Below are 6708 nucleotides of genomic sequence, written 5' to 3' on the forward strand. Positions count from 1 at the left end.
ACTATGACTATTCCTGCCATAGGACAGTTAGCAGAGTCTGTAAGTGAGACAGAATCTCATCTTCAGTGCCTTACTCAGCGCTGTGAAATCCACATAGTTAGGAACTAAAATTATAGTAACAGCAASTGTTCTTCTGACACCTGCCTAAAGCCTAAATCCCATTGAATTTTTATGAGATTTGGAACCTTGAATTGTTAAGGGGGCTTTGCTTAATACTTTATAAAGAATAAAATCCAGAGAAGTATGTATATTATTAATTCACATTTGATGCTCAAAATACTGCTGATATTGCATATGAAAGATACATTCAAAAATTTTAATCTAGACTATTAACCTSTCCTAAGGAAAATAATTTATGATATTTTGGTTAGATCTTGAAATAATATGAAATTACACAACCAGTAGAATGAGACTTGCAYTTTCATACAATATAAAAAAAAAATGAGAACAAATATTATCCACTTTTTTRTATTTACCAAATCATAACTCACTAYTTTGCTTACTGCTAAAAGACTTTTGGACATTGACCATACCTATATACACATAAAATTTCATTAAATAATTGCCATTCTAGACTGCAATGCAATAGTTAACAAAGGAATAGCCTAGTCATAGAATTTTATCAGCATGATCAAATTACTATTGTGTGTAGAAAAGAAATATCAAATTAGGAAGTTTCTTTTTGTAATGATTAAAAAAAGCCAATTCCTTCAAGTATTTGCGTTCTTTTGAAACATGAAAATTATTGGGAAAAAAAATGTGATTATGAAGATACTTTTTCAAGAGAAAACTCCGAAGCTTTGGCAGATAGTTCAAAACATTTTTCAAAGACAGGAGTTAACTTTGAATTTTTGGTTTGAAGCATACTGAGCTCTATAAAACTTGGTGGCAAAAAAAGACCTTTTCAGCTATGAAAAGTAATCTCTACATGTCTTCTGTCATATGAAGATGTGAACATGAACAGCAAATTGTACAGAATTTAGGAAATAAAACATTTCTTTTTTTGACTGTTGGTGCTGTGCCTTCCCCTCTGTCACAACATCTCAAAAATGTTCACTGACACTTGTAATAGGTCTGAATTGGTGACTTGACCCACAATAACATCATGACAGGAACAGCAAAAGAAAATCTATAGACATGTCTATCTTAAATTTTAAAATTAATTTAAAGGAAAGATCAAATAAAAAGTGTGAAGAAAAACTTCCTGACATGAGTCTGCAGAGGCAAATGTCATCAGAATCATCAGATTGCTTCATTAAGTCATTTAGAGACAGGATTTTTATATAGTTGGAAATGGCTGGCTATAAAAATACACTTGAAACTACTTAATAATAATGATTAAAAGAAMAGGAAATTCAGTTCTAGATTACGGTCTTTTTTACCTACATCAAGAAAGTACAAGATATTAATTTTGCTGTTGTTGGAAACAAAATAAGGACTTACAAAATTGGGTTTGTGTATCAGTATTTAAACATTAATTTTATTTTACATCCTGTGATTCATCATTATTAGAAATGGTATTGTCCAACAAATAATGTCATAGAGGGTCAAGGATCCATCCCCTGTTAGACATGTGAAGCATCTGACAAGGTCATTTTATGYTCCTTCATTTAATTAATTAAGAGAAAACACACTATGGGTCCAGTTCATATACTTTGTAATGAGTATTCCTTTCTGCTGTAGTAGAAGTCTAAAMAGATCCTATAAATACAATTATTTCCTGGACATCCTCAGTGCAGTAAGATCAAAATCTTTCTCTTGATGTCTTCTCTGACAGTCCATAAAACAYGCCTTCCCCCTGTACTTCAATTCCCTATCCTGCCCATTTTTTCAATGCAATTTTCTTAGATTGGGAGCTAATGGTTAGGAGATTTTTAATATGCCTCTGAATACTGCTGAATGGAAATAGTTTTAATCCTAATTTCTGTGCCACTGAAATTTGATTTCTTCTCTCTCTAAATATGTATGCCCAAGACAATTTGTTTTAGAAAAACATCATTTTGTGTGTAGTATTGTTTTATTGCATGATATTGGAGGAGCTTATTTTTCTTGCCTAGTCTTTTTAGTAAAACAGCATACACTTTAATTTTCAAGATTCCACTTCTTATTTCCTACTAGGAAAATTTTCAATAAAAGTAAAATTTAGGGTTTTTTTCTGTTTTTTTTTTTTTTTTTTAGAAGTCCTAGCTACAGCCAGATAGTCTTCTGACCCATTGAAATTAAAATTTCAAATTGTGATGTAGCTGTGATTCAATAACACTTTAACTTTACCAACATAATTAATGAAATAAGAAGATAAGCAAGCCTGGAACTGAAATACTCTTCTAAATAAAGCAGCCATGCCATTCTGAAATAAATGACTGAAATAAGGTTTTCATATATAGCTGGTTTGTTTAAAGGTCCCAAGAAGTGTGTATGCTTACCATGTTTATATATCTGCATTTATTAAATGTGATATTCTACCAAATAAACCTCACACATGAACTAGAAAATTCACTTATTTCATTTATTTTATCTAGTTATGTTCTAATTTTCTTTAGAGAAAGGATGTTCTGGGCTCTACTATTGAACACAAAAAACATAATGATTAAAAATGAGGTTTTTCTCTGCCNCCCCCCCCCCAATACTAAACTCATAATATCTAAGTACTTAAAGAATAAGCAAAAAGTGTGCTGACAGAAATAATGTTGAAATAATGGTGAAGAATAACTGTTCCTTCTAAACCATCCTTCCTGTCTCTGTCAGTTGCTTTTTACCTGATTATTGAAGCATATTACTTCTTTCTTTACTTCTATCTAGTAGTATTTGGTATAAGATCAAACAGGTGTTTAGCATTTAGAAACAGGCAAAGTACACAATAAATTAAAAACCCTTGAAGAAATGAAGAAGCCCAATAAGAATAGTGAGATCTATTTGCTGGTTTGTTATTTCATCCCACTTTTTGTCCTTGTTTGTTCTCGGTTTGCTGTGATTTGTTTGTTTGGGGTTTTTACCATATTTTTATCACAGCAACTATTTAGGATAATTTCAAAATATATCTTATTTTTCATCATGTATGCAAATGTATTACTTTCTTTTAATATATTTATTATAATAGTGATGGATGAATAAATGCATTTCAAAACAGGATCACTTTTACCAAAAGTTTGATTTATTTTTTTTTGAAAAACAGCAACAGACTTCCAATGTTTATTTGGTTGTTCTTTATTTTAAAAACACTCATCACTTCTTGAATACTCACTGGCTTTTTGAGAACAACTTGATGGAAATAAAGACTGAAAATGAAATATCTGTATATCTCTCTTTTTTACCCTTATAAAGTATGATGGAGAATGATATACAAAAATATTAAATATTCAATGATCGTTATTCACAATATAGTGAAAATTAGAATCCATAAATCTCTAGCACACAGCTGTTGTAAGTATTTAAAAATACAAACCTGAAATGAAATGTGTGTCAGCTTAATGATGGTCTGAAGCAGAATGATCTGAAAAATACTCTCTGCGATTTTCGCTCTRCCAGCTTACCATGATTTATACAGAATATGTTAAGTCTTATTTCCATGAATTTAAACATAGATAAATAGTATGTCCTTGTTTTGTCCTTCAACAAATGGAACATTTTGGACCCAAAAAAGTTGAAATCACTAGTAAAATAGATTGCCATTAATAACCTTGCCTGAACATATTAAATTTTTGTTCTTGTCTGTCAAATGTGGTTCCTAGATTTCTTAATTCAGTGACTATTTTATTGAAAAAGTTCTTATTTCAGAAAACATTTCCTATTWAAAGAAAACCTAAATAGATTATTAGCATAGATCAGGTAGCTAATTGCTATTAACTTCTATGGAACTTAAGTATGTTTTTTTAAACTGTTGGAAAAATGTGTCAGTGAGTGAAGAATTATTGAACTAAGACCCTTAACTAATGTTTTGATAGCTTGCAAAACATCATTTGATGATACTGTCATTCATATTTATTCCACTCTTCTTTATAAGTGTTATTACCAAATACATCTATGAAAGAAAGTTTTCCATTAACCAGCAAATATCATCTTTGTGTTCAAGTGTCTCTTAAGAACTTTACAAAGCTTAAATATTTCTTATATATTTATGTGCTGGCTGTACAGCWTCAAAGGTCATGGTCCAGTCTTCCTTACAATTCCAAACAGACAAGAAGAAACATTCACTGTATATATAAGAGGAGCTAGAGTTGCAGCGAGACATAGAAAAACATTGGTTTGGAACTAACTTTTCCTTGTGTCAAATTATTCCTTCTTCATAGTTTGGCAACACTCAGTCTTGTAGTTTCATTGGAAATTTCTGTGTTAGCAGAGGTATTTATTTTCAAACATGATACCTGCTTTCCCTTACCCSTTCTTAGTTCTCCCACTGAGGCAAGAGAGAGAAAAAAAATCTAGTTAGAGTTGTTAGAGTTCACATGCTGAAATATTCTCATCTTGAAATTGAGCGTATTTGTCAATAAACAGTTTGAGAAGCTATTCCATCAATTATTTCAGTCAGATTGCATCCTAGACTGCATATGTAGAAAGAAAAAAAAAAATCTTCATTATTGAACTTCTGAATCATTAACACTGCTAGCTACTTCAAAAGAAATGTCAGAACAAGTGTGCCAAGAATTAAGTTTAGCTCACAACTCATTTTACACTAAGCCAGGGAGAATTGGCTCACCCTTCTACTATGCTTCACCCTCTAATGGCTGTGTTTTCTAAACAGGTTGCTATTCTTGGGTGTTCCCCACTCCACACACCCCTTTTCTAGGCCAGGTGTGTGCCTGCTATCCTGCCACAGTGATTTATGCCTTCATCATGTCCGGGTCAAAGTGTGATGTGTGAAYGTTACAGCTCAGAGCACACTTCAGTCACCACAAATGCCAACATTTGCACTTGAACAATCCTCCACACAACCTTGAGATTCACTCTTTATGGGATGAAATTAAAGTCCTCATCATTAGCTACATATTTATGAGAAGATTTCCTTCTACAACCTCATAATACTCCCACCTACCATCTAACTGAAAATGTAGTAACAGGCATATTCTGATTTCAAATATTAGCTATTAGATGCTTTTGTTTAAAGCAAAACTAAAAATTAAATATCAAAAATTCTTGATTTTACTTGGAATTGTTTCCTATTTCTCTTTTTTTAATTTAAAAAATAACAAATGTCATGTTTAGCTTAATCTGAAATGTTTTTAATCTTAAAAAAAGATTAATATTCAGGTATTTTAATTGTTTAACATGTGTGAGCTTCATAATGAAAATCATATCAAAAAAATAAATCTTAAAAAAAGATTAATATTCAGGTATTTTAATTGTTTAACATGTGTGAGCTTCATAATGAAAATCATATCAAAAAAATAAATCTTAAAAAAAGATTAATATTCAGGTATTTTAATTGTTTAACATGTGTGAGCTTCATAATGAAAATCATATCAAAATAAATAAATCTTAAATATACAAATTTTTCATAACTTACTTTTATTATTGTTTTCTTTATTACAATTCTATCAGCTTTATCTAAATAAATAAATAAATAAATTGGAATATCTTTGAGGATATTTTAACATAGACAAAATAATRAAAATACTAATTTTATTATTTTTAGTTTGCTTAAAACACAGGAGATTAAAAAGATAGGAGAGAAAACATTTGTATATATATATTTACAATAAAATTATATTATTATAAGTTAATTTCTTATATAACATACTGCTTTTTTGGTGTCTTATATATGCATATCTTTTTTTGTATGCACCACAGTACCTGAAATTTAATTTCTCATCAGCTCAGTCGCACAATGTTAATGTCTCCTTTATGTTCAGCCTTCATCATGAATCAGCTGGCATAGTAAGGCTGTGAATTTAAAGGAGCTTGCTTGTCTGCTTTTGCAGCTGGGAGAACATTTTGCCACTGTTCTGTATATATGCAAATATTCTAATACACACCATTTATTTTCTTGATATTATGGTGTGTCATTAATTCCATGAAGCTTCATGAAGTATAATATCCTGATATTTCAAAAAGAATTCCCCAAGTCCCATAATGCATCTGGACAATCCTATACTGTTATGCTACAGGGAAAGGTCTTTTCTCAAAATTCAGACACTAAGCTATGCCTGAGCTTCAGAAGTGATTACTCAGATTTTAGTATGTGTGACTGACTATTGCTAGTCATGAAACTGAGTACTCCATTTTTCAAATCACAGAATCATACTGTGGAAGTTTGGAAGGAACCTTTGGAGAACATTTAGTCCAACATCTCTGCTAAAGCAAGTTCACCTAGATCAGGTTGTATTGAATCTTGTCCAGATTTTGAGTGTCTCCAGAGAAGGACAATCCAGAAYGTCTCTGGTCAGCCTGTGCCAGTGCTCAACCATCCTCAGAGGAAGGAAATCTTTCCTCATATAYAAATGGAGCTCTCATAAGGGAACATGTCCAGACCCCTAATCTTTGTTACCCTTCACTAGACCCTCKTCAGTAGTTCCATGTCTCTCTTTTACTGAGGAGCCCAGAAGTGTTCATAGCACTCCAGATGTGGCTTCACCAGGGCCGAGTAGAAGGGTAAAATCACCTCCCTCATCCTGCTGGCAGTGCAGTTCCTAATGCAGCCCAGGACACCGCTGGCCTTCTCAGCCCAAGGCACTGCTGGCTCTTGTTATCTACTGTTGTGAGTTTAAACCTGTT

Source organism: Malurus melanocephalus, unplaced genomic scaffold (genome assembly GCF_030028575.1).
Source record: "Malurus melanocephalus ecotype Western Australia unplaced genomic scaffold, MMel_1.1 scaffold_152, whole genome shotgun sequence".
NCBI classification, from domain to species: Eukaryota; Metazoa; Chordata; class Aves; order Passeriformes; family Maluridae; genus Malurus; species Malurus melanocephalus.